At 38.6% G+C, this 22,309-nt stretch overlaps 1 protein-coding gene across 1 annotated transcript in view; it reads left to right on the top strand.

Moving 5' to 3' along the window:
• ar (androgen receptor) overlaps positions 1-22,309 on the top strand; it is a 134,629-nt gene that overhangs the window by 11,562 nt on the left and 100,758 nt on the right. The window lies entirely within an intron of this gene.

The raw sequence follows: 22,309 nt of genomic DNA on the forward strand, positions 1-22,309 counted from the left end.
CACACACACACACACACACACACTACCGGTCAAGTTTTTGAAACACTTGACCGAAATGTTTCTCATGATCTTAAAAATCTTTTAATTTGAAGGCGTATGCTTAAATGTTTGAAATTAGTTTTGTGGACAAAAATATAATTGTGCCACCATATTAAATTATTTCATTATAAAACTAAAATGTAATAAAAAAACAAAACATTTTTAAATGGATGACTTGGACCAAATAATAAAGAAAAGCAGCCAGTAAGTGCCCAACATAGATGGGAACTCCTTCAATACTGTTGAGAAGTTGGTTGAGAAAATGTCAGGAGTACATGTCTGAAAATTCTAGGCAAAGGGTGAGTACTTTGAAGATGCTAAAATATAACACAGTTTAGATTTATTTTGGAATTTGTTTAGTCACAACATAATTCCCATAGTTCCATTTATGTTATTCCATACTTTACTATTATTCTAAAATGTGAAAAAAAAAAAAAAAATATTTTAATAAATAATGAGTAAGTGTTTCAAAACTTTTTGACCGGTAGTGTGTATATATATATATATATATATATATATATATATATATATATATATATATATATATATATATATATATATATATTTATATTACATTTAAATGGGGCATTTATTTTGCCGGAAAACTAAGTGAAGCCCCTTCAGTTTCTGTGTGTTTTTGATGGTAGTTTCTCACTTCTGATAAGCATTTAGCTATATGGCCTAATGTTTTTATTAAACCACAAAAGGCTACAATTGTATTAAATTAATATATAGTCTGGTATGTGCTGCATGCTTCTAAATGAATGTGCACTCTGCTTTTTGTTATCACTTACATATGCACAGCTAGGGTTTCCAAGTCTTCGCCACGCAAATATGGGAAACTTTTTGAGCGCTTAAATAGGACTGTGAAGGGGATTGCTGTATCCCAAATATGTCAAATTCCATGGTGATTTGTAGTAAACATTTTATGACTGGATTCTGTGATTCTGCATTGCAAAAATCACAGGGCCCTAGAAACTACAGTGGTTTGCAATAAAATGTCCATGCATCAGTCTTTATGGACCTCGGACACTGTTCATAAATGATTCAAACAAATCATTGAAATACCATGACAAGGGAGGATGGCTTTTGCTCCTGAGTGTTGAAACAAAAGTTGAGGAACATTACGCATTATTACAGAACTCTCCATATAGGCAATTGTTAGCTTACATGATGAAATACACACACACATTTTTTTTAAATAGCTTTGGGGAGTAACTAAAAGAAGTGACTGCATTATCTTAAGTAGAGTGACAGTTGTTCAACTATTTTCTGAGTGGACTTTACTCAGAATAGCGCCATATTTAGGTTTTGACTGGAATGAAAACAGTGCTGTGAGGAATGGACTAACAGTCTCTTCAGTGGGTTGTACTGTTGTTTAAATTGGTGTTGATCGTTCAGCTGACTAAACACTGAAAAAACAAAACATATTTCCTAAAAAAATTAAATAGACAAAAAAGTTATGATGTTTTCTATATTGTAATGCAGGATTTTCCAACCAGGGCTTTGTGAACCCCTAAGGTTTTGTAAGGGAAAGGGGTCTCGTTTTCATTCTCATCAAAAATTAAAAATCTAAAGTAGTGTTTCCCAACTTTTTTACTGTAAGTACCACAACAGCACCATTAGTAAGGCTGAAGTAACTCCTTTATCGACACAAAACCAAAGATGCGCACCAAAGGCAAAATATAATTTAACATTATCATTAATATAGATTATTACTGATCAATCAGTAATGGTTTGATTTACTGACATCCCTTTATCAGTATCCATTTGGGCTGGGTGTTGATAAAGATTTCCCGATTTGATTAGATTCTGATTCAGTTCGATTCATTTGGGTATATTTAGTTATAATGTCAATATTGCCTACATAAGAAAGACATTCTCTCTCAGCTAATGCTGTTATTTATACAGAAGACCTTCTAACTCAGTACATTACGAAAGATTGATTTTATAAATGTTATTTTATTATTAGTTTTCCATAATTTTGGTCACATTTTAACTTTTGAAACTGCATCTATTAAATTGCATACTTATGTTTTATTACATGTTTTTTGTTTACTAGTGATGTACCGAAATAATTCTGGAAACCAAAAACCAAAAATTATTTAAAAATAGAATTTGTTTGAAATAATTAAATTCTAAACAATATTATTAAAAAAACAACAAAAAATGTTTCTATAACTACACATTTCTTTATAAAATAGAGTAGACACAAAGGAATCATATAAAAAATGTATAGCCTATTAAGAAATCCTTAAATTAACAGTAATTCCAATAAAATTATGTTAATTAAAATCGCGATTAATCGCATAATGTTTTTTAGTTAATCGCAATTTAAACGCAAATTTTGAAAGTGCTGAAATTTGACTATACTTTTCTTGTCAAAATGCCTTTATTTCCATCTTAGGATATAAAACAAAACAATATGTAATGATATAATGCATTATTAACAGTATAAAGATAGAAATGCACTAAAATAGCACCAATTCAAGTAACATTAAACATTTCACAATGTGTAATTGGGAGGTTGACTAATTGAAAGAACTAGTCCCTGCATAGGTTGCATATTCATTGCAATGAGCATTAAATCTCTTAAACTCTCATCCTCCACAATATTAATCAGCTGGTAGACTGTGGCTATCTGCTTTGCTACAGCAATCGTGAAGCCACGTTCATGATTCATGTCAGGGCTTCAACGCCAGCGTCAAGCACCGCTTTGAACTCCACATGAAAAGCGCTTGCAGACAAAAACATCTCATTCTGAGTTTTGGTGATAGTTAAGACTTGACGTGCTTCTGTGGTAATTAAAATGTGCCTTACATAGGCTGAAAAATACTTGATTTCTATCACAAGTCCATCATGGGCTTGATTTGTACATCAAATAGTGTTAAGAGGTACTTTCTCCATCATTTTATCACTGACATGGAAGCGCTGTTGTGTGTTTGTGGTGTGTGTCAGTGAAATGACTCCGGGCGGACACATCGCAAAGGTTCCACCCTTTTCCAACCAGTGTTTATGCATGTTTTTGCAGTATTAATGGTAAATGTGTTAATTGCGATTAAGAAAAATTAAAGCGTTAAACTTTTTCAATTATTCGCATTTGTTAACGCATTAATTCTGTCAGTTCTACTATCAATATAAAAATATATATTATTAAGAAGTTCCCTATCTGTCACTCACTCGACGTTGTGTTGATGTAGTGACACTAGGGGTCACTCTTGGGAGCCCGAGACACCTCTGGTCTTTGATAAAAGGCCAATGAAAATTGCCGAGTGGTATTTGCATGCCACTCCCCCGGACATACGGTTATAAAAGGAGCTGGTATGCAACCACTCATTCAGATTTTCTCTTCGGAGCCAAACGATCATGCTCATTGAGCTGAATACTACTGTTCATTCACCTCTGCTGGATCTGACGGCACATTTCAGCAGCTTCTCCCTCCTCTGCACTGGTGCACTGCAGAGAACGCCCCTGGGCGCTTCGGCAGAAAAACTAGAGAGTATATTTTCTGAAAGAGCTTTTTTCCCCTCTAAAAGAGTATATATTTCTCTAAAAATGCGCACACACGGAATGTCTTTTTAAAGATGCGTCTTTTTAAATATGCCTTTCCGATTGTGTGTAATTCCTGGTTGCGGTCGTTATCTCTCAACTTCGGATGGTCATGATCACTGTCTTTTGTGTCTGGGTGCGACCCACATGGAGGCAGCGTTTGTGAATGGTTCATGTTCTCACTGCGAGAACATGACCATGGCAATGTTGCGATCGTGGCTTGCTTTCGTAAGAAAGCAAGCCACCCCAGCGGCTCCCCGCCTCGGTCCTTCTACCTACGAGAATGGGATCGTCTCCACCGGGTATCCCCCTGCGGACCTCCCATTCCCCAGCACGCTCGTCTGCCCCAATCGGGCTTCCGGACGAGTTCGCCGGCTCGTCTCATGGCGAGTCTGGCTTCTTGTTCGGAGCCCACGAAGATGATGAGCTCTCGAGCGCAGCATCGGATTGCTGTGTCCGGTGCGCGCTTTACGCATCTATTTGGATTGCACGCAGAGCTTTAGGATCTCTGAGCAGCTCTTTGTCTGCTTTGGTGCACAGTGGAAAGGAAGCGCTGTCTCCAAGCAGAGGATCGCCCACTGGCTCATTGACGCCATAACTATGGCATATCTCGCCCAGGACATGCCGCCTCCGGTAGGGCTACGAGCCCATTCTACCAGGGGTGTAGCGGCTTCCTGGGCCCTGGCCAGAGGTGCCTCTCTAACAGACATTTGCAGAGCAGCAGTCTGGGCAACACCCAACACCTTTGTAAGGTTCTACAACCTCCGGGTGGAACTGGTTTCGTCCCAGGTAGTGGCACGCAACACAAGCGGATAAGCCCGGGATAGCTGGCCGGGTGTATCGCTTGCACATAGCCCCTTCCACCTCCCTTGGAGCTGAAGACGTGCACCACTAATTCCCAGTAGTGTTCACAAACTTTGTTCCCTGGTTGACTTCCTCCGAGCCCTGTGGCAGTCGAGTTTTCGGAGAGACTCACTGCCGGCCCAGTACACGTGCTAATTAAGAGTCCTGTTCTGGGGTAGGTGCTCCGCATGTGGCAGTTCCCTGTAAGGCTGACCCCATGCGATATATATCTTCCGCTAGTTCGTTTCCCTGTTGGCAAACTGCGTCTTCCTTGGGCAGAGCCCCTCTGCCCCAGTCTCCATGTTTGTAGTAACTCCTCCCCCATTGGACAGGATCTACCTTGAAGACTCTCCACATGGTTGGAAAGACCATGTGACATATTCTTCCACTTAAATATCCCCCCCTCTCTTTGGGCGAGGTGTGGTCTCCACGATGTCTTCCCCTTGGGAGGGACACCCCCCGACTAGACCTGGCGGCCCAGTCGGATAATCCCCCTTCTTTTTTAGGGAGTGGAAAAAAAGAAGGGGAAAAGAGGCCACGACTGGGTTAAGCCTGTCTCTATCTTTTGGGTAGTCAACTTGTCCCCAAAAAGGGCCGTTCGACACTAATAACTACGTTGGGGGTGGTTACGTATCGACCTGGTGTGCTGGCTATGAGGCACACAGTAGTCTGCCCACCACACACTGCCAGTTCACGTAACACAGTTCAGCCAGTTGTGGCGTTTCGTATAGGGACCCCTAGTGTCACTACATCGACACAATGTCGAGTGAGTGACAGATAGGGAACGTCATGGTTACTTGTGTAACCTCTGTTCCCTGATGGAGGGAACGAGACGTTGTGTCCCTCCTACTACAACGCTGATCGGCTCCTCGGCATAAAACCTGAATGAGTGGTTGCATACCAGCTCCTTTTATACCCGTATACCCGTCCGGGGGGGTGGCATGCTAATACCACTCGCCAATTTTCATTGGCCTTTTATCAAAGACCAGTGGTGTCTCGGGCTCCCAAGAGTGACCCCTAGTGTCACTACATCGACACAACGTCTCGTTCCCTCCATCAGGGAACGGAGGTTACACAAGTAACCATGACGATTTTCTTCCTTATATAGCTTCAGTGTAGTTGCTTTTGTAGTGTAGCTTGTAGTGTATAACTATTTTTTTTTTTCAAATAGATAGCTTGATTGTAGTTTAGCTACTTTAAATAATTATTTGCTTGTAGCTTGGGAAGCTAGTGTAATTTTAAAGTAGCTTCCCAAAAATGTATACAAACACAGAGATGGTTCTTATATACACATGAAAGTGTATAAATATTTAGATTGGTGCTTATGTTAGCATTTGTACTAGAATCTGACATCTGTTTCGGTAAATCAATGCTGCACGAGTGCACGTCCATTTCTCATGTTGTAGTGATATGTGTGTTAACTTGCTTCTGCATGAATGAACATGACCATTTGAATGCCTAATCAGTCCGATCTCATATACTTACAAAACATTGAATAGGACTATTGTTTCAGTATCGTCTTATGAAGCTAAGATGTAGCCTACACTCTGCGGGCAAGTATGCTTACATGAAAAGTTTCACAAAAGAATTAAGACCAAAAACATAAAACAGTTTCTTTCTGTTGTTAAAGATAGATATCTGATGAACCTCTTGTGGCATATCAGGACTCCACACTGCGACCAAAAATAATTTATTGCGACTTTAATTTAAAATATAGTCGCCATTGGTGACAGTTGGGTTGTGTGCGTTCATATACGGTTTCGTCAGATATCATCATGTGAGTTATTGAATATATCTATAGAGCGCGCACCAGTGTGTCTCGTGACGCTTTTCACCCATTCTGTTTCTGACGAGCTCGCTGCACCGCACGCAACAACAACAAATCCAGCGCGAGAGAGTCGTGACCAAATGACTCTTTTGAACCGGATCTTTTTAATGAATCACCAGAAAAGAACTGGGGGTTTGAACTCAGGAGCTCAGGGTAGTAGTTTGAATCAGCGAATCAGCCGTCAGTGAACTCACAACTGGGAGTGCAGACATTTCAGAATAAGAGTCCAATGTGTATTTCGGGCTTCTTTATAATTAAAGTCCCGTACTGTGTACCACTTTTTTCTTTATTAATTGGGATTGCAGTAGCACAATAAACTGCATCTGGGATTTCATTCAATTTGCACTCTTGTATATATATGAGATCCAGCTTTTGACACTTAGGACAACTGTGGGACTTGTACACAACTATTACACAAGGTGCAAACATTCATTGATGCTCAAGAAGACGACACACTTCTATATGCATACTATATGTAATTATCTGTAATATAGATTGTGAAGAACAGTATTAAATAAATAAAAAATCTTTTATCTCTTATATTTGTATAAATTATGAAAGGGGTGTGAACATTTACGTATGAGACAAAAGAGAATGCAAACTTATCTTCTCAACAATATACTGTATACTGTTTATTAAACCTCCGATTAATAGGTTATCAGCTGTCTTCCTTTTCTTCTGCTTTCTTTCTTGTTTCTGAACAGCAATCTAAATCAAGCAATTCTGTGATTTGGCGACTAAAAACAGCCATTTGGCTCTTTAATGTTTCAGTTTAGGAGCCAATGGCTCCTTAGTCATTTTTTTAGTCTGGAGCCCTGCATATTGTTTTGTTGAGATGTCAGGAATCCTGGAGGCCTGGAGGGGGTTCTTGGGGTGGTAATAGTGCTAACTAGAACTATTTGCCAACCAAAGAGGACTTGATGCATGTGTGCATGTACAAATCGGCTGTTGACAGCAAACAGGAATGGCTTGTTACAGTTCACACTGGGTGGTGTGATTTCTTTCTCTTTCTCTTGTGCCAAGTCCCAATTGGCTTTAAATTATTGTCACTGTTACAGAGGAACAATTCTAAAAGAGAATATGTTGTTATTGGCTCGACCAGTGACAGGTGTCTCACGCATCTTTACTCTCCAGAACTGTGGTGGTCTTGTTTTTTATTGTTGTATTTTTCATTCAGTTTTCATCAATTTTTAATAGATATTTGGAATATTTTTATGCAGATGTTCCAAGAAGTTTGAGAGGCTTAGTCACAGAGAGTGAAAGTGAGTGAGCCTCCAAACTTGCATTTCTACATATTGTTTTAAAAAAATGTTAATTAGTTTCCTTTTGGATTTTAATATTTTGTTTTTCAGGTTTTGTTCTGGCAGGTTTAAATGTCTTTTGAGGGATTCAATTCAAATCAGCAACCAGGAACATCCAAATGTCGTTAGTAGACAAACTGACATTTATGAGCTAATGTCAGTTGTCTTCCATTAATGGTCATGCCATAGCAAAAATAACAAAATGTAAAATTAATTTATGTGCTTTTAAGAAACACCATCATAAGTAAAGTGAATTTAAGAAGTATTAACTTGTTTTAGTCTGGCTCTAAAGTGCAGTGCTGATGTGCTGCTAATTTTACATGCATCCTGCATTAAAAACTCTCTGAAAGGTTAGAGGATGCTGGGTGGGTAATTTGTGTAGACATACAATGAGAAATTCTTCAATGCCAAATTGGTAAATTGATTTTTTGCCCCCTCCATTGTCAGTTTATAGGTATATAAATGTACAGTTGAAGTCAGAAGTTTACATACAGTTAGGTTGAAGTCATTAAAACACAAGTACATGCATGACACAAGTAATTTTTCCAACAATTGTTTACAGACATATTGTTTCACTTTTAATTGACTATATCACAATTCCAGTGGGTCAGAAGTTTACATACACTAAATTAACTGTGCCATTAAGCAGCTTGGAAAATTCCAGAAAATGATGTCAAGCCTTTAGGCAATTAGCTTCTGAAAAGAGGTGTACTGAATTGGAGGTGTACCTGTGGATGTTTTTTAAGGCCTACCTTCAAACTCAGTACCTCTTTGCTTGACGTCATGGGAAAATCAAAAGAAATCAGTGAAGACCTCAGAAAAAAAATGTGGACCTCCACAAGTCTGGTTCATCTTTGGGAGCAATGTCCAAATGCCTGAAGGTACAACGTTTATCTGTACAAACAATAGTATGCAAGTGTAAACACCATGGGTCCATGCAGCCATCATACCACTCAGGAAGGAGACGCATTCTGTCTCCTAGAGATGAACGTAGTTTGGTGCGAAAAGTGTGTGAGACAGTTCAACAGCAGGAAGGAAGTAGACGCAGGGAAGCGGGGTTTCTTCTGGCACAGGTAAGATTTTTGATCAGCCACTTCAAGGTTTTTCAAGTTCACAAACTCGTCAGATTCACAGCAGGTAGTCAAACAAACACATCAGCTTCACAGGAACGTAATAACCTCAACACATCAGCTTCACAAACATAACAGATTAAACCGCTTCAGCTTCGGGTACACAGTGGTCTTTCTTGTGCCAGACTCTCTCAACCTGCTGCTGGTGGCGTGGCTGGTTATATGCCGCTCTCCCCATGCTCACTGGAATTAGAGACAGGTGTTAAACATAATCTAGCTCAGGTGCAAGCGCCTTACCGCTTTCTCTCTTTCCGGACGGACGATTGACCACACCCCCACTGCCACATATCCCCATGCCCGACTCAGGCCGGGGAGGCATCCGGCCTGCCTACCACTCCCCCTCATTTCTGGAGAGGGAGTTGGCGACAGCCATCTGTGCTCCCGGTCTGTGGACCACCTTGAACTTAAATGGCTGAAGAACCAGATACCAACGGGTGATCTACGCGTTGGTATCTTTCATGCGGTGGAGCCATTGGAGTGGGGCGTGATCCGAGCAGAGGGTGAGGGCCCGCCCCAACAGGTAGTAGAGAAATCGGGTGAATGTAAAAGCGCGCCCCTGCAAAGTGCAGCTTTAACCTGCATGAACACCTGTTGACACTGTTCATCCACTGGACCAGGTCTGGAGCTCCCTTTTTAGTGTGATCAGTCAGCGGGCTGGTGACATCCGAATAATTAGGCATGAACCTCCTATAATAGCCAGCCAGCCCCAGGAACTGTCTCACCCCCTTTTGGGTCTTGGGCCTCGGGCAGGTCGCAATCGCCGCAATCTTGTCAATTTGGGGATGCACCTGCCCGTGACCCAAGTGGAACCCCAGATACCATACCTCCACCCGCCCAATCGCGCACTTCTTTGGGTTTGCTGTAAGTCCCGCTTGTCGCAGCGATCTCAGAACCACCCTCAGATACTGCATGTACTGCTGCCAATCATTGCCGTAAATGAGGATGTCATCTAAATAGGCAGCGGCGTAAGCCGAATGCGGTCTGAGGATTCGGTCTATGAGACGCTGAAATGTGGCCGGGGCTCCAAACAAACCGAACGGAAGCGTCACAAATTTGTGTTATCCAAATGGCATGGAGAAGGCTGTTTTTCATGGGAAATTGGTGTCAAGGGGATCTGCCAATAACCCTTTGTCAAATCCAGTGTAGAATAAAATCGAGCAGTGCCCAACCGATCAAGCATGTCAAATTTAGACACCGCGTTGACTTTTCTGTAATCCACACAGAACCGTCGCTCTTAGGAACTAGAACAACCGGGCTGGACCAATCGCTGTGGGATTCCTCTATTACCCCCATATCGAGCATTGCATCAATTCTTCCCGGACAATTTTCTTTTTGTGCTTGGGCAAACGGTAGGGACGGCTCCATACCACCACCCCCGGCTCGGTCTCGATGTGGTGCTGGATGAGGTTCATACGACCCGGCAGAGGGGAAAACATGTCTGCAAACTCCTGTTGCAACTTAGCAACCTCTGCGAGCTGACACGGTGAGAGGTGGTCTCCGCAAATGACCGGGATAAAAAATTATTTTGTTTTGTATTTACCTCCGGCCCGAGCTCCGCCCTCTCCGGAACTACCAGTGCCAATGTCACAGGGACTGCCTCCCTCCACAATTTCAGGAGGTTGAGGTGAAATATTTGACGTGTGCCCCCTCTATCGGTTTGCTTTATCTCATAATCGAGATCCCCCACTCGTCGTGTGACCTCAAAGGGTGCTTGCCACTTGACGAATAATTTAGAGCTCGATGTAGGGAGTAATACGAGTACCTTATCTCCCGGTGCAAATTCCCGCAGCCGGGTTCCCCTGTCGTACAGTCGGCTCTGTCGTTCTTGAGCTTGGAGCAAATTCTCCTGTGTTAGTTGCCCCAAAGTGTGGAGTTTTGCTCTAAGATCAAGAACGTATTGAATTTCGTTTTTACTTGTTGAAGGTCCCTCCTCCCAAGCTTCGTGTATTACATCAAGCACACTGCGCGGGCGCCGCCCATACAGCAGCTCGAATGGTGAAAACCCTGTGGAGGCTTGCAGGACCTCTCGAACTGCAAATAACAGGGGATCGAGCCATTTGTCCCAATTTCTAGCATCCTCGTGCACAAACTTACGAATCAATGTTTAAATGTATTTGGCTAAGGTGTATGTAAACTTCTGACTTCAACTGTAGGTATTATCTTAAGTATATTGTGACTTTCTGAAAACAAAAAATACAACATTATTTATATAAACGTATTATACGTTATATAAAAGTATTTTGACAATTTTAGATACTTAAGCACACTTAAAAATAATGAATATCATTGCATAAGGTAGCCTAAAAAACATCAAACCAAGTAGCAACTGTAAATGATGCTAAAACTTTACACAGAGCTAACTTAACTTGTAGCCTGCTATAGCTTCTATTTTCGTAATTACTCTGAACCAACTATCAATGTCATTTTTAGTAGATGTATGAAGTCAGAAAAACTTCCAGAAAATGCCCCAATACTTGGTCTTAATTCTTAAGTTGTAACGATAAATATAATTTTTTTATGTAATTTAAAACTGTACAAACTTCTCATTGATAAATGTTTTGCATGGAAAGTGTGCTTGTGCTATATCTTTCTTAAAAATAAATGCAAGGCTTAATGCGGTGTGTGTGTGATTGTGCACAAATAACAGTTGTTGTAACCAAGGGTTAATATTGGGATTTTGGAGGTGGGGGAACCCTAAAATTGGGTGGTGATTCTGTTGCCCCCAAGTATAATTACTTTTTATTATTTCATATTTATAATAATGTTTACAATAATATATAATTATATTTATTATTTTTAACCTTTTACTCAATGTATTATGCTGATAATATAATTTGTAATGATAGTATTTGTTTTAAATGATAAAATAGCAAAAAAGAATCTTTATTACAATATAGATGAAATTACCACAGGCAACCGCACTTCCGAGTTCTTTTGAGCAGCAGATTTCAATGTTGGATATGGGCAGCACTGCGGTTTTAATAATCCTTTAAGCATTATATAATGTAATAGTGTTTTTTAATGTTAATAAAACTTAATACAAAGGGATATCTATGGTTTACAGTAAAGAAATTATGTAGCTTCTTTCTGAACTGTTACATAATATTTTAGCTTATATCTGTCACAGCGGTTGCACTTTGGAAATTAAAAACAGCCATTTGTGATCAGAGTTTGTGCAAGTCCTTTTTAAATAGTTCAAATCTACCATCATCAGCTGCAGTTCTCATTAGAGACACAATAACAGTCTGTGAAATATCATTATTTATGTAAAATCCTGATTTTTTTTTCTGATCCAACAATCCTGATGGAAATTGAAAGAAGCCAAAATGTCCATTAATCTGCAGGTAACTGATTGTTTCAACCTCACAAACAGCACTGGGGCATTTTCAGCGCAATTTGAGTGGAATGCTTATTTAAAGCTGTTCTTTTTTGGGCTGCCAAAAGAACCCGAAGTGGTGGAGCGGTGCGTATTCATCCCACTGTATATTTGATGTAAACAAGAAAAACTTAAAAAATAAAAATAAAAAAAATAAAAAACTCCCAAAAAGCTCAGTAAAACATAAAGATAAATATACAATCAACAGTGAAACCTTTTCAGTGTTGGTCCAGTGGTATGATCTTTGCTTTTTATGGGAATGGTCCCAGATTCAGAACACTTCTGGTTATACAGCTCTTTAATAAATCAAGCAAAATTAGCTACTGCACATCAGTAGATGTCTGAAACAGGGGCACAGTTGGTCAAAAATTTCTCTATTTCTATGGGACAAAGAACAGACTACGGAGCAATAATGAAGTGGAGCGTGCATTTGTATGCAAGCGTCCCATGCTGCTCTACAGAACGGTGATGCTCTTGAATATGTTGCCTCTACCAAGATCCGCAACTGACCAGAGCTAAGCAAAATGCTTAATATAATGAATTTGAAGCTTTTTTAAGCAAGTGGACCTGAGCATACAAGGATTTGAATGGAATGACAAACAAGCTGACATTGTTTTTGTTTTTTTAATCGAAGATACTGGAATGCACATCTGAACCTTTCCGACCCAATTTAACTACTGGTTGTAACCAATGATACACTACTTTTATTTTGAAAACACCCACACCCACACCCACACACACACACACACACACACACACACAAAACACACAGTATTCACTTGGATCTGTTTGTTTCACATGTGTACACATTTGTGTGTGTTTATGTGTTCTTATATAACAGGTGTGTTTACTTCGCATTATCATACACCAATTATCCAATTTTTTACTGTAAGCGAAGAAGGCATGGGCAAATGTGAAACCTGCAAAAACTACTTTTTTTTTATGCTGCACTTTATACACTGGTAGAGTGAAGTTATAAAGAAACTGACTGCTAAAATGATTTTCTTGTCCATTTCTTGTAATTTTCAGCGTAGCTATGTAGGTATAAAGCACTGCCCACTCAGAGGTCACTTCCAAACCATGCAACTATTGAGTAATGCTGTGAGTCAAAGTTGACCAAATTTGAACCACTCGCAAATTTTGCATAGTAAAATTATTTTCAACCAGAAGTCCATCAGGCGAAATTCCTGATCAGACAGAATTTCATTGAGAATTTCAGAATTTAAATGTGACTGTGCCTTTAACCAGTTTTCTTTAATTGGGGAAAGGTCCTAAACTATTTAAGCAAAAAACAGTTTAATTCAACACAGATGTTTAACCATCACCTTAATTTCGCTGTGCTTGTAAACACTTTTTCTGGCATCCTGGTATTGAATTCAGAGGTGAGAATGATTGGACACATGTCTGTTTATGTTTTAATGTCAAAACCAGAGGAAAAAACAGATACATGCAATTTCAGTTCACAGTGTAAATTTGTGTGGTTTTTTTTTTAATTATTGTGCAAGGAAACACACTCAATGTCAAATTCCAAGTGTAAAGGACAGTAAAGAGAGAGAGAGAAAGAGATGTTCTTTACATTTTAATTTCTTTTATCGTGTACGTTAATTATTTTATTAAAATGTCTTCCATAGGCAGGTCAAGAGTTAAGACAAATGTGCATTAAACTTACTCAGCAATCTTAGATGATACAGAGAATGCTTACACACATGAATGCACATACATACACCAAAAGCATGGAAAGTGTACAGTCTCTTTGCACCTCACTGTAAGCTACAAGAATAATTTTGGGAGCTAACCTTTCCGCATTGTCATCTTGTCAACAGTGGTACTCATTTGCATATTCCAAGAATGAAAACAAAAAACAAAAATCAAATTTTGTAGAATGTGACTTTTTGGCAGTCCTGTACTATTAGGGTTCACTGAGACACAGGACCTCACACATGCTTTTATGGGCTAAACAACCACTAGTGATTTTTGTACTTTAGACATTTATTGAACACTGATATTATATTCACAGATCATATTATTTTCTCTTTTTTCTTTTTTTTTTTTTATCCCCCTTTCTCCCAATTTGGAATGCCCAATTCCCACTACTTAGTAGGTCCTCGTGGTGGCGCGGTTACTCACCTCAATTCGGGTGGCTGAGGACTAGTCTCAGTTGCCTCCGCTTCTGAGACCGTCAATCAGCACATCTTATCACATAGCTCGTTGTGCATAACACCGCGGAGACTCATAGCATGGGAGGGTTATGCTACTCTCCGTGATCCACGCACAACTTACCACACGCCCCATTGAGAGCTAGAACCACTAATCGTGACCACGAGGAGGTTACCCCATGTGACTCTACCCTCACTAGCAACCGGGAGACCTGACTGCAGTCACTCAGCACACCCCGGATTTGAACTCGTGTCTCCAGGGGTGGTAGTCTGAGCTACCCAGGCCCCCCACAGATCATATTCTTAAAGGAATGTTATGTGTGAAACCCCACGATTCACATGAGTGGCAGGCTGTTTGGTCAGTGAATGTCACTAATCACATGCCATGCCTTGAGTTGCACAGGATTCCTTATAAGCCAAAACAAAATTTAGTTTGTAGCACTTTATAGTAAGGTTCTATATGTAAACATTAGCTAATATATTCAGTATCATGAACTAACAAAAAAAATATTGTTTTTATTATAATATTACACCATTTATATCAATCTTGGTTAATTTATTAATTGAACTGTTTAGAAGGAAACAGACAAAATATGTTTTTGTAATGTACAAAAGTATTTTTTAATTTAGAAATTGTATAAATTGATGACGTTTAAAACACTGTAACACTGTAAAAAAACAAACAAACACTGAAACAAATGACTGACAGGAAAATACCTTTGTCCTAAGAATACATTTAAACCTTTCAGTAAACATCTGCTTTCATATTGTAGTTGAACCTTGCCTGAATGTATGCCAGTGCCATTTAATTATGTTTGCTTGTTTACCCAAAAAATATGATAATAGTACGTTACAAGTTACAAGGGTCGAATTCACAAAAATGATCCTAATTTAAGGTTTTGAACCGGTGGTTTGAAAACAAGATACACATCTTCTGCTTGAGAAAACACATTTCAGTCTTGTCAACTTTCTGAAGAATTTAACATGTTAATATGGGTATGACATATTGAAAGGATATTGGTCTTGGTGGACTAGATCTGCTGCTACTGCAGAGCAAGTATGAAGACTTACTGCTGCTAGAGCATAAATGGACACACTGAGTTAAGCATGTGGACATGCTGCTGCTGCTGCACAATTAGAAAAACATAAGACATGCTGCATCAAGCATGTATGGCATAATGCTGCACAATAAGACACAGATATATTCCCAATGTAGCAGATCTAGACCTGAGGAGTTGGGGAGGTGGAGGGTTTCAAAGAAAATTCTCACAGTGCGATGCAGTGAAACCGGCTTTCTTGCAAATGGAGCAAATTTAAATGTTAGGCAAAGAGAGAGTAAGCAAGTTGATTGGGTACCTGACTACACGTCAAAGGACCTATCAGCTTACACTATGTGAGCCTATTGGCTTGACATATCACATGTAAGCAAGCTGATTTGCTAAGACAAATTAAAAGACACTATCAGCTTGTGCCATTCAGAGTTTCATTATATTGGCTGTTTCATTTCTTAAGTAAAATTTGAGAAAAGCCGGACAATATTCATTTATGTCCCAAACGTAACTTCTACCTTTAAAGTCGTACTTTTCTCTCAACTTAGCAAAAGTTGCCCTCTTAAGTCTGATGTAAGCTAGTTGACTTTAGTGTGAATATCTCTTAGTTACATTACATAAATCTATGTATGTTTTAGCATAGGCCCTCTGAGTGGTGTTTCATCAGAGGTCTTCGCTAGAAGGATTTAATCAGGGCCGCTGTGAGGGTGTCCTGTCTCTATTGCGAGTGTGATTGCGAGTGTGATATTGCAAACATTGAAGCGTATTAGTGCTAATATGACTCCTTTATCAGCACCATTGAAACAAAACTCATCCAATCAGATTTGAGGACCGGAACTAACTGTTGTATAATAATACAATATTGTTTAGACACTGCACTGTAAACGATTTTTTAAACCTAAAAAAATGTGCTTCATGTGGTAACATATAAATTAACTGGTTTTATTCAATACAAAAATTTTATTTATTCTGACCAAACTACCTGACAAATTATAGGTTATTCCAACAAAACTCATTTTTATGGGTTAAACAAATAGAAATGTAGTTACTAGAGGTAACAATTGCAGTTTTTTTAGTGTGTCATCAGAATTCTGTATGTGCTGTTTCAGAGGGTAGTGTTGAATATGTAGTAGACTAATATAAGCTCTGAAACGTGAAGAAAACACGTCCAACATCTCTAAAATCTAATGTTAGACAGTAGAGAGCTGCATAATCTACAATATGGACAGGCCAAAATGATAATTGTATTATGAATAACACTATGATAGCGCATTATTTACAGCTACCTTTATATTTAATGTTGGTTTATAGGTAACAGCCTGATTGCTCCAATTTTTTTAATGAATTAATTCAGTTGAAGTATTTGTCATGAAAGATACATTATGTGCTCATTTTATGTGTTTTATATGCTCACATAAAGGTAAAAAATTCCCCTAAAAATCAAGGAGCAAACACTGGTTCACACCACTGAGTTTTACATAAAACAGCTTCTTGTTATGACTAATGAAAAAAGAAGAAAGAATAGAAAAGAATAGGAAGAGGCAAAGAAAGGGTAAGAAAGGTAGTAAATGAACATGTGTGCACACGTGTCTGTGTGCACATAGCGTTTCACTACGTGTAGCATTTTACTACACCATAATTTATTTTTCCTTAATGTTCATCCAGAATGTAAGAGTGTGTGATTTCACAATCTCTTCTATGGGTGCCATTATACATGGAGAGGACGTGCATTTGAGTGTTTGTGTGAGCTTGGTTAAGTTAGTGTCCTTGTGCGTACCCTTGACATCTCATGTCAATGAGTATAGTTATGTCTGTACGCTGTGTCCAATCAACTTCTTGGCTTTACACACACACACACACACACACACACACACACACACACACACACACACACACACACACACACACACACACACACACACACTCACACACACACATCCTTATGAGGACTCTCCATAGACATAATGCTTTTTATAATGTACGAACTATAGATTCTATCCCCTAACCCTAACCCTAAACTAACCCTCACAAAATGTTTTTACATTTTCAATAAAACATTGTTCAGTATGTTTTTTAAGTGATTTGAATTATGGGGACACTAGAAATGTCCTCATAAACCACATTTATAGCATAATACCCTTGTAATTACCAGTTTGTATCCTAAAAAAATTTCCTCGTTATCCACCCAAACCCGCCCACACACACACACACACACACACACACCTCTAACCTCTAATATCTTTATCATTTCTGTCTCTAACTTTATCAGTAATAACACACACACACACACACACACATTCTGTTATATTTAGGTGTCATCAACACTCAAGCCAATATGAGCTCAGTTCAGAAGAGCTGATAATTGCCGAGAACAACAAAACCCTGAACATGACTAAAAGACTAACATTTATGCAAGTTTAACATAGTAGTAATAAGGCATTTTTTATGGGACAAATATGTGGATGCCTGTAATGTTATCTGTAGATATATCTGATTTCCTGAGGGGACACTACAATAACATTCATGTAAAATTGTGCGATGCAGTTGATGTAGGAACGACATAAATGTGAACATTACATCAGTTAAAGGTGCTGTAAGCGATTTTAGCTGTTCTGCTTCCACATAACTGAGCAGTTGGATGAGCCACGGCTCCTTTTCCCAAAACCCTGCACTCCAAATATACCAAATGAGCTTTATTGAGGCGACATCATGCAGAAACGGTTGTTAAAAACAACAGCAGAAAAATAACGCCCTCAACTGACAACTGTTATGAACAACATGGCATAAAAATGGCAGTGAGCCTCAGTAATTTGCTGAAATTACAATACAATGAGAGCGAGCAAAATTATTAACAGGCCGAAAGCGTCAGAGACCGCGGCCCGCGGACACATTTTTGTTCGCTGTGTACAGAGTCTAGAGCTGTCACACAGCTATCTGAGATATCTCACAAAACTTATTTCAGTAATATCTTTCAAGGAGTAGGACATTTTTTTGCATACCTTTCCATGAAAAAAATCACTTACAGCACCTTTAAGGGAGCATACATAAAACAATGCAGATCTTACAGAAGCACAAAGCATGGTTATAAATTTACTTCGCAACAGTAAAGATAAACACGTTTTTTTTTTTTGGGGGGGGTGGGGATTTTCTCCCCTTTTGTCCCCAATTTGGCATGCCCAATTCCCAATGCACTCTTAAGTCCTCGTGGTGGCGTAGTGACTTGCCTCAACCTGGGTGGTGGAGGATGAATCTCAGTAGCCTCCGCGTCTGAGACAGTCAATCCGTGCATTTTATCACATGGCTTGTTGAGCGCATTACTGTGGAGACCTGTTGCGTGTGGAGACTAACGCTATTCTCCGTGGCATCCACACACAACTTACCACATGCCCCACTGAGAGCGAGAACCACATCATAATGACCACGAGGAGGTTAACCCAACTTGACTCTACCCAGCCTAGCAACTGGCCCAATTGGTTGCTTAGGAAGCCTGACTGGAGTCACTCAGCACACCCTGGATTCGAACTTGTGACTCCAGGTGTGGTAGTCAGCGTCTTTACTTGCTGAGCTACCCAGGCCCCAAGATAAACACATGTTAAATATGTATTTAGATGTGTAATGTAGATCACTAAATGTTATTTGAGTGCTGTTAAGCTATCAAGTTATGTCTAATCTACGGCAATGAGCAAGACTAAAAAACTTTTAAGTGGAAATAGAATGTGAGAGTAAACCAACACCGCACGAGGCCCGGGTGAGAGCATGCGCAATGTCACTGCTCTGACTTGGAAGCTCAATCTGACAGTATTATTAGCTGGAGTGACCTTCTTAAACATGGCATTGCATAAGGTCAAATCAATAGCAGTCATAGTGTTGATAGTGAGAGATACCTAGACCCTGTGATTGATATGGCTTGTTTGGAGAGTGCCACAGCTTGCAGGTCAGTAGTGTGAGTGAAACAACCACAATGCCTCCAAAGAATGCCACAGCTCCCATACAGCTTTTGAGAGATTTTTCCCAAATGTAGGCATCCACAGAACTCCACAAAAAACTTAAAATAGAATTAGAATGGCATCATTCACAAGATTCTACACACTTGTGGGTTTGTTTATTTAATATATTATATGTATAATTTGATAATTCTTTCTGATCACAATCAATTTGTAGTACTCTCTTTTTTGGTTAATTCTTCTGATCAGATTTAGAGTACATCCATTCCACTGATTTTTCCCCACAATCAGGGGTGGACTGGCCATAGGGAGCACCGGGCATTTTCCCAGTGGGCCGATGGGTAATTTGGGCCGGCCCGCTACTGCGTAAGTACCGGCCTGTCTTACAGGTGATATAGGCAGCCGCTGTGGGCCCAACATGCCCACTCGGACCTCATAACAAGGCGAAAATTTAATAAACTCTGCAAGACAAGCCAATACAATGGCTTTTATTTTGAAATAATTGAATGGCTGGCTTTTTTTTTTTAAATCACTTACACATCTGAGCGCATATCCTATGAACACATCAACTTCGTACCTTGTGTGGGCCTCATTTTTTGACATACAAATCACAATAACGATGACAACCAAAAACAACATATTAAGTATAAGATGAGCTCTGAATATTCACTAAATGACAAATAACTGCAAGTTACAACAAATACAATAAGAGAAGCATATATAAAATCTGCAAACAATAAAGCTAAAAGCAGTACAGTCATTTGCATAATTTATTCATACCGCGAATCATTAGTGGGAGCTGAAGTGTGGCTTGCTGAACAATGCTCACCCCTATAAACATGCAGAAAATAAGCCATGAAAAATATTACTTTGTGGCTATTCGCTTTGTTTATAGGACAGCAGAAACAGCACTTGTCAAAGCATAGGGCTTTTCACTTTTTCTCAAGAATAATCTGGGGAAGGAATTAAAACACTGCGGATATAAAGACACAACATATTGACATAGAGGGAAAATATGATCAGTTTATCTGCAAAATATCTTGAAAGCTCTACACTTTGAATATTTTTGCACTGGTGGGGCCTGTTGTCATGACTAGCTGTCAATAGAAATTTCTTTTTTTCAACACAAAAATTTTAAATTGAGCCGGAAAGTGAAATCATTGAGCCGGTGTGTTATGGTGTGGTGTGTTGCGGGCCGGGTTTGGTTTGGTGGGCCGCTCTGGGCTAGAAAGTCCAGGGCCACTTTTTAGTCCATCCCTGCCCACAATCAGCACAGATTATGTGAAAGAAATGTGCAGATTCCATGCAGGATTACCCATGTAATGTTTCACACATCCAATTGCAAACTTATGATGGGTGGATGATATAAATTATTTACAATATATTCAAAGTGGACCTCATTCATAACCATTCTTATGTGATTTGTTGCAATGAATTGAATGCAAAAATTCACATAGGTTGGAATGGGAATTGTAAGGAATTTAACAGTTCCGATTCCAAATCATCTTAATGATTCAGGTAACTTAACGGTTCCAGTAATGATTTTTTAAGTACTTTTGAGAAATAATTATTTGGAAATAAGAAATGCAATTCTTATTACATTTATTGCAGCAGCCTGTTGCCAAATGATGAGATCATTCCAGTATTTACAGAGCAGATATAACAAATCATAAATAAATGTAATTCATGTAAAAGGCATTTACAGACTTTTTAGAGGCATAAATGCAATCCAATAATTGATCCTAACTATATATTCAATAAAAATTCTAAACAAACAACAAATGTAATAACATATTTTATTAATTCTTTATAAAATTCCACTGATTGCAGCAAACTCATTTGTATCTTTAACTACACATTCTCAAATGAAACACTCAGTCAGTAACTGCATTGCCTGATTGAAGTCTCACAGGTCTGAAGAATAGTTTTATGAATGATAAGAACTTAATTATTATTCGAACATATTTTATTACTGACTATTTACTTGTCTTTAATAATTACTTGAGAACATGAAACAATGTTTAATTACTTTACCAATTAGTTAATTTTAGTTTTTGCTGTGATATTGAAATTGGTATGGAAAATCGAGAAATTTAACTGGTATTGGTACCGACTACTGAAATGTTGGCATCATGACAACCCTGAAGTATCAGCTGAAATAACATTTCATTGTTTACTCAACAAGAGAATAAGTTTGTTAATAATATTAAATTTAAATATACTACTTAACGTTGCAATTATTAGCAAAATGTATTCATGTTATGGTGCATGCTAGGGAGATCACAAAATTCAAAGACTAACACCTAACCTACAAAAATATAAAAAATATGCAGAAATCCACCAAAGCAATCTCTGCTTTAACTACAGTCTAAGTGGACATCACTGACATTTTTTTATTTAAATAAAAAATAATAACCTTTAAAAAATAAAAACCTGAATAAATACACCAACATAACTATTTTTAAGGGGTAGATCAGGTAGAAATAGCTCCTAAAAGTAACAATTGCAGGTTACCACTTTTTACAGTGTATGTGGTACATACTGTCTGAATAATGACACAGGGAAACTGAATAGCCATTAAAGTGTAAATACAGTTAAGTGTTGAAATAAGAGTAATACTGTAACTATAATATTCAGACCCATTGTACCTGATAAATAGAACTCAACAGTGACTGCTAATTTTTTCAGCTGCCTTGGTTTTAGAAGTATTATTTCTATTCACTTTCTCCTTATGCATTTTAGAACATTCTTCAATGAAGAGTTCTAAGCCTCGAACCAAACAAACTTGCTTTGAGATTAATCACATTGAAACTTTTAATGTGGAATTAATTACTCATTCTATGTAGCATTGCAAATGACATATTCGAATCAGCCACAATGAAACAACAGAAACCACTGACAACATGTCACCCTTTTTAAGCCATGTTAGAGCAAATACATAAATATTGAAATATACTGTACATCATATACGTAGATCATTAAAACGCTACAACTTATCAATATCCATCCATCCATCCATCGGATGGTCTGAGTCTGTTCTCAGACTCACAGATTGTTAAATGTTTGTAGACTATTATAGACAGAAATGACAGCA

Source organism: Myxocyprinus asiaticus, chromosome 3 (assembly GCF_019703515.2).
Source record: "Myxocyprinus asiaticus isolate MX2 ecotype Aquarium Trade chromosome 3, UBuf_Myxa_2, whole genome shotgun sequence".
NCBI classification, from domain to species: Eukaryota; Metazoa; Chordata; class Actinopteri; order Cypriniformes; family Catostomidae; genus Myxocyprinus; species Myxocyprinus asiaticus.